Here is an 11650-nt window from a genome sequence, read left to right as displayed (position 1 = left end):
ATCTCTTCTTCTTACCATTTTTTATCATTTTCTTATATGGTATCAGAGCACCGATCTTGGTGCCCTAACAGCCTCTCCATTTTTATCCCCTAAATAAAAAATCATGTCTGGCAAAGAAGGCATCAGTAACGAGTCTGATAGAAACCTCGTACAAGGCTTCAGTGCCGAGTAAATTCAGCAATTGGCAAAGGCTATTTACTCGCTCAACAATAACGGTAAAAGTGACACGTTTGTTAGCTCTGCAGGTTTGCTTGCCCATAACTCCTCTTTTAATTCTGCTTTTATGAAACCATGGATTTTGGATAGCGGAGCAACCGATCACATTGCATCGGATTTACAATTTTTCACACACAATTCATCATCATTTATTTCAAATGTTAATCTACCCACAAGCTCAACTGCGCCCATCTCATCTACGGACACAATTAAATTCAATGACAAAATCACTCTCAAAGATGTTCTTTGTGTTCCTTCTTTTAATTTAAATTTCATGTCCGTTAGTAAGATAACCAGTTCACTTAATTGTTGTGTCGTTTTTATTCCACATGGTTGCGTTTTGCAGGAGTTGGCTACGGGGAGGATGATTGACTCAGGTAAACAACACGCAGGCTTATACTACATGTCCCCCCTTCCAAACCAAGCCCACACATCTCAAATATCGATTGGCTCTGACAAGCGCTTCGGACATCCTTCTCCGACGTGTTTATAACTTGTATCTCCCTTACTACCTATCCCTATCAGTAAAAATCTCATTCTCATTCATAATAATTGTAGTATTTGTCTCAAAGCTAAAAAAACATGGCTGCCCTTTCCTTTAAGCACAATAAAATCTCATTCTCCATTTAATCTATTGCATTGTGACATTTGGGGTCCTCATAAAACCCCAACTCATTTTGGAAAACGTTTTTTTTCTCACTATAGTCGATGACTATACTAGATGTACTTGGCTATTTCTTATGAATCACAAATATGAAACCCAACATCTCTTAGAGTCATTCATTACATTTGCACAAAATCAATTTCAGGCATCGATTCAAACCATTCGCGTTGACAACGGACTGAAATTTATTTCAATGTATGATTTTTTTCTCAAAAAATGTATTGAATGTCAACGCACTTGCATCTACACTCCTCAACAAAATGGAGTAGTAGAACGCAAACATAGACATGTTTTAAACACAGCACGAGCCCTCCTATTTCAGTCCAATTTACCATTAGAATTTTGGGGAGAATGCGTTTTAACCGCCACATATATCATTAATTGTTTGTCATCACCTTTACTAAAAAATAAATCACCTTTTGAGCTATTATATAATCAACCACCTTCACTTTCTCACCTAAAAACTTTTGGTTGCCTCTATTACACCACTGTTGTTTCACCTAAACAAAAATTTGATCCGCACGCCCGAAAATGCATCTTCATTGGTTATCCTCACAGTAAAAAAGCATACAAATTATTTGATATAGATGCAGACACTTTTTTTACAAGTCGGGATGTCATCTTCCATGAAAGTGTTTTCCCATTCTGCCAACCGTCACAGACACAATCCTCACCTCCATTACAAGGTATTTTGTCCACTATTGACATTGACTTACCCACTCCTGTCCAACATTCACTCGATCAACCTTCTTCTCTTACTCATCACAATGCATTTGAACCTCCATCAAACCAACATTCTTCTCCTACTCGTCACAATACACTTGAACCTCCATCAAATCAATTATTTTCTCCTACTCGTCACAATGCACTTGAACCTCCATCAAACCAACATTTGTCTCCTACTCGTCATAATACACCTGAACCTCCAGTAGACTAACATTTTTCTCTCATGCCAAGAAGTCTAGCACCCATTACCGAACCTTCTCCAACCGACCTTCTTGTTCGACAATCCAGTCGCACATCAACCCCACCTTCCTGGCTTCAAGACTACGTAACGGGATCCCAAGCCAATCATTCGACCACTGCCAAAGATCGGTCGAATGGAACCAGATATCCTATGCATCATTTTCTTTATAATTCACGATTTTCTTCTACACATAGTGCATATCTTACTAACATCACAGCCACTAAAGAACCTCACACTTATGCTCAAGCTATCCTTGATCCAAATTGGCAAAAAGTAATGGACGAAGAGCTTTTCGCCTTGTAGCTAAATCAAACGTGGACTTTGACACCGTTACCGCTGGGTAGAAACTCATCGGATGCAAATGGGTCTATAAAATAAAGTACAATTCAGATGGTAGCGTCGACAGATATAAGGCGCGCCTTGTCGCAAAGGGGTACACTCAGATTGAAGGTGTCGACTATTCTGAAACTTTTTCACCAACAGCAAAATTAACAACTTTGAGGTGTCTCCTCACCATTGCAACAGCCAGAAATTAGTTTACTCACCAGCTAGATGTGCAAAATGCCTTCTTACATGGCACATTGCATGAAATTATTTACATGGACTTGCCACCCAAGCATCAATGACAGGGGGAGAACATTGTATGTCGACTCAACAAATCCCTTTATGGTCTCAAACAAGCATCTCAGACATGGTTTTCAACATTTTCTCATGTGATTAAATCTGTAGGATTTCAACAGTGCAAGATAGATTACTCTCTATTCACAAGACAGAATAACTCATCATTTACTACCCTTTTGATTTATGTGGATGATATTCTTTTGACAAGAAATGATTTGACAGAAATTCAGCGTGTTAAAGATTGTCTATTACAACAATTTCGCATTAATGATCTTGGAGACCTAAATATTTTCTAAGGATTGAATTTTCTCGTTCCAAAGCTGGTATTTACATGTCCCAAAGAAAATATGCGCTTGATATTTTGCAGGATACGGGACTCACAGGTGCTCGTCCAGACAAATTTCCAATGGAATAATACCTAAAACTCACACTAGACGATGGAGAGTTATTAAAGGATCCAGTCAAATACAGGCGACTTGTGGGACGGCTGATATGCCTCACTGTTACTCGGCCTGACATAGGATTTTTGGTTCGAACCCTAAGTCAATATATACAGGATCCACAGAAACCTCATTAGGATGCCGCAATTCGAGTCATAAAGTACATCAAAGGATCACCAGGACAAGGATTGTTATTGCCATCCGAAAACAATCTGACATTGACAGTTTATTGCGACTCAGACTGGGGAGGTTGTCAGACAATTCGGAGATCAGTATCTGGGTATTGCATTTTTCTTGGTTCGTTCTTCTATTATCTCATGGAAGTAAAAAAAAACAGACAAACGATCATCAACGGAAGCAGAATACCACACGATGACCAATACTTGTTTGGAGATAGTTTAGTTGCGATATCTGTTGCAGGATTTAAAGGTGTCATGTAACTTGCCAGCTCAACTTTTCTGTGACAATCAAGCGGCATTACATATAGCAGCAAACTCAATATTTCATGAACGCACAAAACACATTGAGATAGACTGTCACATTGTGCGAGAAAAATTACAAGCTGGGATAATCAGTCTTTCATATGTACCGACACAGTATCAGCTCGCAGATATTTTTACGAAGGCAGTGGGCAAGGAACGATTTTTGACGCTACGACACAAGTTGGGGTTCATGATCTTCACCTACCAACTTGAGGAGAGTATTAAATAAATAATAATTATCAAATTATATGCAATATTGTACGATATTGTATCCAATTATATGCAATTAATTTAATAATGATAGAATCTCATGATTAGTATCCTACCTAATTAGATTGTAATTTTGGGAGAGAAACTCTCTATATATTTCCTATACATGAAGTGATGTAACATACACACATAAGAGGATAAGAAACATCTCTTCTTCTTCTTACCATTTTTTATCATTTCATTTTCTTATAGCTTTACATGTTGTTTTCTTGTATTGCAAAATTAAAACTCATGGAGTTCATGCTTTCACAATCTTTCAATGTTCATCCATGAAGTTCTTCTTCTTCAACACCTTCTTAGTTGATCAAGACTCTTCCAACCTTCTAAAGTTCACATCATAATGTTCATTGAAAATGTTATTGAAAAATATTTTCATCTTATATTGACAATATAATTCATAATGTATGTTATGGATATCTTATATTATATGTGTAGTTTTGCTCATGTGTGTGCGCACACATACACATGCCTATATGCAGTATATCATGTGTTGAATGTTTGAATTAAATTAATTCACCTTTTGCATGTTGTTTTTTTGTGATTATTTAATCTACAATTTGTTTGTTAATATTTTTTTGTTTAATTACAAGCATATTAATTTTGTTTAATTATAATTGTACCTAAATTTCCTTAATGTATTTTTAATTATAAATGCTTTTGTGATTTTAATGGTTTTTTTTATTTTGGATTTATTGTTTGTAATATTAAATTATGAATAATAAATTTATTCATCATGTTTTATGAGAGAGTTCGTTCATTCATTGACAACAATTTTATGTTTCTCAAAACATATGCAAAGACAAAGCTTATCAACAAAGTGATACTTTGAGAAGTCGTTCCAACATATTGCTTCAAGTTGATAGAGCAAATTATTAAAATAACTATACTAAAACAAAAATATAAAAAATTAATAAAAATAAGTTATCTTAGTAACATACTTAAAATTTTGATTATCTTTATACAATATAACAAAATTAGAAGTATTCACAAAAAAGTATACACTTTACATTTATTATAGGATTGTTGAACAATCATACTATGTAGTACTAACATGCAAATATAAAAATTAAGAGAAAACTAACAAAATGTAAGTTTATATTTACATTTTCAGGACTTACTTAAAAGGTATGAAGATAAGTATTATTATTTTTTTATAGATAATAAATTAATTAATTAATTAAAGTATTTAAAAGATGTTAATCAATTATATTAAAAAAAACTATGCTTAGAGGCATGTTTATATTCCGAAAGCAAATAAAACTCTGCCAAACTAGATTGTAAAACTGAACAACAATGCAATAGTAAAACATAGCCTAAGAGAGTTCTATATTAAATTAACCTTCTAATTACATCAGTCTTAACCCCACATACTCTCCCTATAATATATAACTTTACAACTTGACATACCATTAGAGAAGACAAGTGTCTACTTGTGTTATTTGTACAAAATAACTCACTCTAAAATATATATTTTTTCAAATTGAGTTTATTTAATACTTTGTTTATTTATTATTGTGGTCAAAATGGTGGTGATTAGGGTATGGTTTGGTAAGCTAAAGGGCAATGATAGTCACACACAAAAAAGCATGATATATACATTGAGTGGTGTAGTAGGGCATAGAGAATAGGATTGTGTTATCCCATATCTAACTATGTTGGTGGTGAGTGCAGAGCAGATTCAGGGTAGTTAATGCAAGCATATGGTGGTGTTTCATCCAAGTGCCTTCCACTTTGACCATTTGCCACTGAAAAGGGAGGGCAGGCCTAGAGGGGGGGCATTGGAGGGAGTGAGGATCATCCATGTGGTGTCACTAGGACTAGGCAGCACCCCCATTAAGGGTAAGTTGATGAGGTACCTTACCAAAGTCATGGCAATTTTGTCTCCTGTTATTTGACCATCACAGTGAGTGAGTGAGTGAGTGAGAAAGAAGGTGCATTGGTTCCTATATACAGGGCCAGCCACCCATGAGACCCACCCAAGTGCTATCCTAATCACCTCCTTTTCTAAGGCACAATTTCAATGCTACCATGGTGCCTTTCACATAACAAAACACAACTCTTTCGACATTTCTATGTTATCCATTTTCATACTTCACTACACATAACATAACATGTTCCTCTTCAACTTTCTCCCATTTTCTTAGCTACCAATATCCCACACCCACTTCACTTTCCTCTTTGTGGCTCCCTAAACCCTAAACACATTTAATTATTGCTTAAATCAAAAGTGAAACCTATTAAAAAATGTATAATTTATAATAAATTTTAACGTGTGACATGGACAAGGGAAGTGCTACTATGTATATCGACATGAATGGTTGACATATTTTTCCACCATGCACATTTTTTATCTTTCTATATATTGATAAAAAAAAATAGGGACAAAAATTTCTCATCTTGGTCGCTGGTGACAGGATATAAAATTTAATAGACATGACACTTGACAATGGACTTAGATGTGTAGAGTAGACAAGTTACTGAGCTACGTACTTTTCTCTGAAACCAGACATGTGAAAAACACATGGAAGTGGCAGTGCAAAACTTGGTTGGACGAGGTAACCAAGGCATGTCCCATGACATTTCGTCTTGTGTTTTTTAATAAAAGAAACTTATGTTATGGCAGTTATTAACTATTATTAATTAATTGAGATTTGGGGAACCCGATGGTGACTGAAAATTATACTGAGAAAAGTAAGAAAGAAAAGGGTAGGATAAGGATAGTAGGTTTATGTGTGCTTGTAATGGTTGAAATTCTGGTCCACATCACATGCAATGTGAATTGCTGTTTGTTGCATCTGCATGCACCAATTTGACTTCAATGGAGTTCATCCCCTGCTTCACGTCAAGACAAAAATTACTTCATTCATACACTAGAGATTCCAATCAAGCTAACTCCTATCATTCCAAGAAATTTTATTTGACTAAACTAGCTTTGATCATGGCCAACCAAAACTTAAATAGTTTTTCTTTTAAGATTAGTTCTTAACGAAGAAGATACTAAATATTTTACTTGTATAGCATCTTTACTAAAACAATGGTCACTGATAAATAAAAGAAAAAAGAAAAAATGGTAAATAAAAGTGTTCATTTTTGTTGATTTTTTTTAGTGGTTCCGTGAAGACGTCTTGATAAAATCATAAAAAGATATATTGGACAAGATCATTTCTAAATTTTATAAATCTTAAATGAGAATGGTGAATGTGAACACTTTCAATATTAAAACCAAACTACACAACATCTATCTAACTATCTAACTGGAGTTAACATACTCTACAAATCTAACAATTAGAATCTCATAAAAAATTATTAAAATGATCTAAACACCTTCACAAAAACAAGAAATCCCCACACAAAAATCAATCTACAACCTTTTTCTTCTTCTCAAATCGATCTTTATCAACTAGTTGAAATAAATCATCCAACCGAAAATTAGATACCCAATAATACCAACAAAAGTTTACGAAAACCATATAAATCTACACAAAAAATACACACAAAAATTCCAATTCTAAAGAATATAAAAATACCTACGAAATTCCTTTTAAGTTTATGAGGTACTCAATATAGAAACGTATAATAACTGAAATACCTACGAAATACCTTTTAAGTTTATGAGTCACAAACTTAATTAAAAGTCTTAAAATTTTCACGAGTCTTCATCGCTTATATATACATCGAAAATAAATACCAAAATTTATCAGTGGATTATCTTTTTTTCCGTATATAAAATAGGTTAACTTTCAAAACTATAAAATTGAAAATAATTAACATTGCACTGGTCTAAAATGTGAAATATATTATTTAAAACATAAATAAATATTTAATATTAAATTATACATTTATAAATTTCTAAAATATTTATTTTTGGAAGCTCTTAGCTTGTCTTGTACAATATTTCATCATCTGACCACTAAACCTTTTTTTCTTTCAAAAAATGGTTGATTTACAATAATTTATACAATTAAAAAAATACTCAACATGTGATCAACAAGGGTTTATTTTATTCTAAATTATATTATTTAAAATATAAAAAATCTTTATGTCGACTTTGAAAGCTCATATAAAAACTATTTCTAAGTTAAGCATAATCCATCTTTATCATTTAAAATTTTGAAAAATATAAATTTATTACATATAGAGTTTGTGTCGACAAGCTTACGAATGAATGAGTTGCATGTACGATACGCAAGAAAAAAAAAATTAATTAAGAGGGACAACGAATCTAATATTTGCTTTTGTGTATTTATTTCTGAAGACAGAGGAAGAAAGAACAACATATGTTTGGTGGTTCTGTACCTATCTTCACGAAGATTCATTAAGAATATCACTGTTAATTAAATTAAACTTTTCAGATTTTGTACCTATCATTTAACTAGGGTTTTGCTACCTAGCTACCCTCAACCTCATTTTTTTTTCTTCCAAAATCTACTTCATATACATAAAATGGCATGCTTATCATGCTTTGTTCTTTAAAGGGATTTTTAAATTTTTTTACTATTCTAAATTTAAAAAAGAGGATTAAGAGATCAAATCCAATTAAATAGACTAATCATTTATCACCACTTCTTTTATCTACCAAATCAAAGTCAAAATATTATTTAAAAGATAAGATCCAATTAAATAGACAAATGACTTGTTTGGTAGATTATTTGACATTCTTAAATAGTATGAAAAATGATATTACATCACATATTTCAATACATTAATTGTTGTAGGCACACCCTTTTTAGCTATATTAAAATTTATCAAAATTCAAAAAACAGGTTAAATATTATTAAATAAGATGAGAGATCTACGAATGTTTACAATTTGAGTAAATTTCAACCAATAAATGAGTATATAGGTATAAATATGTTAGGAAATATCTTTTGAGAAGAAATGTCACCATTTTATGCTAGAGTTAAACACTATTCTGTGTCGGAAATATCATTCTTGCTTTAAAAAAAATAGTAAAAGAAAATATTGAAATTTATAGTTTAAGATTAACTCTATTTTGGTTTGTAATGTTTTTAAAGATGGTAAACTAGTACTTTGGTATCTAAGAAATAGACGAAAAAGTGTATTTAGTTTTCTCAGCAAATAAATTTTAAAATTTCTCATATCTTCATATAAGTAAGCACAATCAATGTGATGATAAACTAGCTATTTTATGCTTTATTCATTAGTAAGAATGGGTGTGGCATAATACCTTGTTTTTATTGAATTTTTTCATAATAGTGTAAATTTTCTATTTTTTTCTTGATGTAATTTGATTTTTTCTTCTTAAGTATGAGTTTTGGCCTAGTCTCATACTAGTTTGTATTTTCTTTATTTTTTTTCTTTTTAAGAATACTTCCTTTATGTGATGACAGATGATAATTGAAATACAGAATATCAGTTTGAGTGAAATGTCAATTTTCATAGTGATGTCCAACATAAACATTTAAAAAAAATACTATTTAGTATCTTATTTTTTTTAAAGTTTGTAATTTTTATAGATATATTTTTTTTTATCTTAAATTTTAATTAATTACATGATTTTATGGTAGTAATTTAAAATAATATATTAGGTCTCGTGTTCAATTAAACTAAAATAAACACAACATACACAAAATTAGAAATTAAATTGGGAAATTTAAAAAATAAAATGAAGATGGAGTAAAATAGAGGACCAAATTATGATTAATGGTTCTTATTAAAAAAAATATCATGTTTGTCTCCCCTAACTTTTGAAAATTAACGGTACATGTAATTTAAATTAATCAAATTTGATTTGATTTAGAAGTCCATTGTAATGTTTGGAACTAATGAAAATATACGATCAACTTTGATTTGGAAATTACTTCATTTTATATTTGCACAAACTTATTTTACTGTTTTATCTTTTCATATCATAACAAAAATTAAATTAAAAAAATAAACACTAGTATCCTTCCTTCATAACCTTTTAACAAAAATATTACTCCTTTTTACGTTAAGCTTTATATTTGATAGTGCAAGAAAAAGAATTATCTTCAGATGAAAACTATAAAAATTAAAATACTTATCTTAAAAAGAAAAAGAAAACTATTATTTTCACAATAAAAGTTATAAAATAAAATAAAGTATTATAAATAATTAAGAGATAAATAACACTTACATTCTTTATCTCCAAAGTTAAAATTGATTAAAAAATAATTAATTAAAAATATCATAAAATTTAAAATTAAAACATTAAACTAAGTATAATTTTTTTTTATCTAGAAACCTCTAGAGTCGTGAAAAAACTAATCTAAACAAAATTATATTAACTTACACATGTTAAAAAAATCATAAGATTTATATTGTAATGCATTCCAAAGGACTAGCAATTAAAATAATTGAGCACACATTAGCAAATAATAAATTCTAGTTTATTACAATAAAGTCTACTTTTTCTATTATTAACAAAAGTGAGTTGGGATTCTTGGAATCTTAGATACACCCTTACCTTATCATTGACATTTGACATTTGCTAGGGATTTCCCCATCCATATGTTATTATTCTAAAAAAAATTATCCATTATATTAAGTATTAAAATCAAATAACAGAACAATAAAAAGCAAACAATAATTATTGCAATCATTAATTGTTTCTACCCATGAAAAAGAAGCATTTCAAATATACTTTTTGACATGCAATTAACTATTGTTTATTTTATTTTATATTATCTATATTTTAGTACAAGAAAATATGTACTATCATTATTTTTAAAAGTTTATTTCTGTACTTCTTATATTTAACGGAAAAATTTTATATTTGATATACGGGAAACATATTGTCTACATATTATATTTTTAAATTTATTACTTATTAAATTGTAATGTTAACATATTTTTATAATTTTTTATTAGAATAATTATGAATTTTTATTGAAAAATATTAATGCAAGAAAAATAAACAAAAGTGACTACAGTTTTATATAAATCTCACATATTTGTATTTAAAACAATTTTAAAGAATTAGAAAGTATTAAAATATTTAAATGAAAATATTAATAATACATAAAAATAATTTTTCATTACTAGAAAATCACTAAATAAAACCAATTATAGAGAAAAAAATTTAATCACTATATTAATTAAATTAGATATTATTTTATAGATTAACAAATTTTTAGTATCTAAAATAATTTCTATTATTAATAAATAATTTTTAAATTGATATTAATTAATTGTTAAAAATTTAACTACTAACTACTTAAATCCTAAAGTTGATAACTAAAATCACATAATACAAGAAAAATAAAAATAAAATGACTATAATTTTTATAAACCTCACATAATTTTATTTAAAAACAAAAATTTAAAGAATTAGAAAGTCATTAAAATATTTAAATAAAATGTTGATAATTTTGTCTAAAGTTTGTTCATATATTTTTTAAAAAATAAACGTTAGTTTTGGAAGACAAATTTTACTTAAAATAGTTTTTCTTTTAATAAATACACTTGTTTAATATAAACAAAATAGATTAATTAATTTAAATGATATAGATAAGTTTTAAATTAATAAAGAAATAAAATTTTAAAAATATATTTATAAATACTTTTTTTTTTACTTTTTTAAGTTTTCAAAACTAGATTTTTATTGAACTCTTTTTAGAATTATGAAGTGGAGGTAAATTACTTACGCTCACGTTCGTTACCTACCGATTTTTTTTTGGTAATACTGATTTACCTACGAATTTGTGTTGTTCCTTACAATTTTTTTTCATAGGTAAATTCATTTTTTTAAGTGTTATTTGTTTTATAAACACAATACAACTTTTAGGAGGTAACAATATAAAGATGAAAATAAATTGATGAAATTCTTGATCTTGATTATGATAATTTTTGTTTGTTTTTTACTATGTATTTAATTTTTCTCTTTTTTTCTCTTTGTGATTTTAATTAAAGGAAAATGTTGGTGTAGTCATTTATATATTTAGTTTACCAATAACTTAGTTTGGAAGTTTTAGGATCCTGTGGTGAAAGTTTGTTAGTAGATATATTA

This window comes from Phaseolus vulgaris, chromosome 3 (assembly GCF_000499845.2).
Source record: "Phaseolus vulgaris cultivar G19833 chromosome 3, P. vulgaris v2.0, whole genome shotgun sequence".
NCBI classification, from domain to species: domain Eukaryota; kingdom Viridiplantae; phylum Streptophyta; class Magnoliopsida; order Fabales; family Fabaceae; genus Phaseolus; species Phaseolus vulgaris.
The sequence above is the reverse complement of the archived record's forward strand: the minus strand, read 5'-3'. Positions refer to the sequence as shown.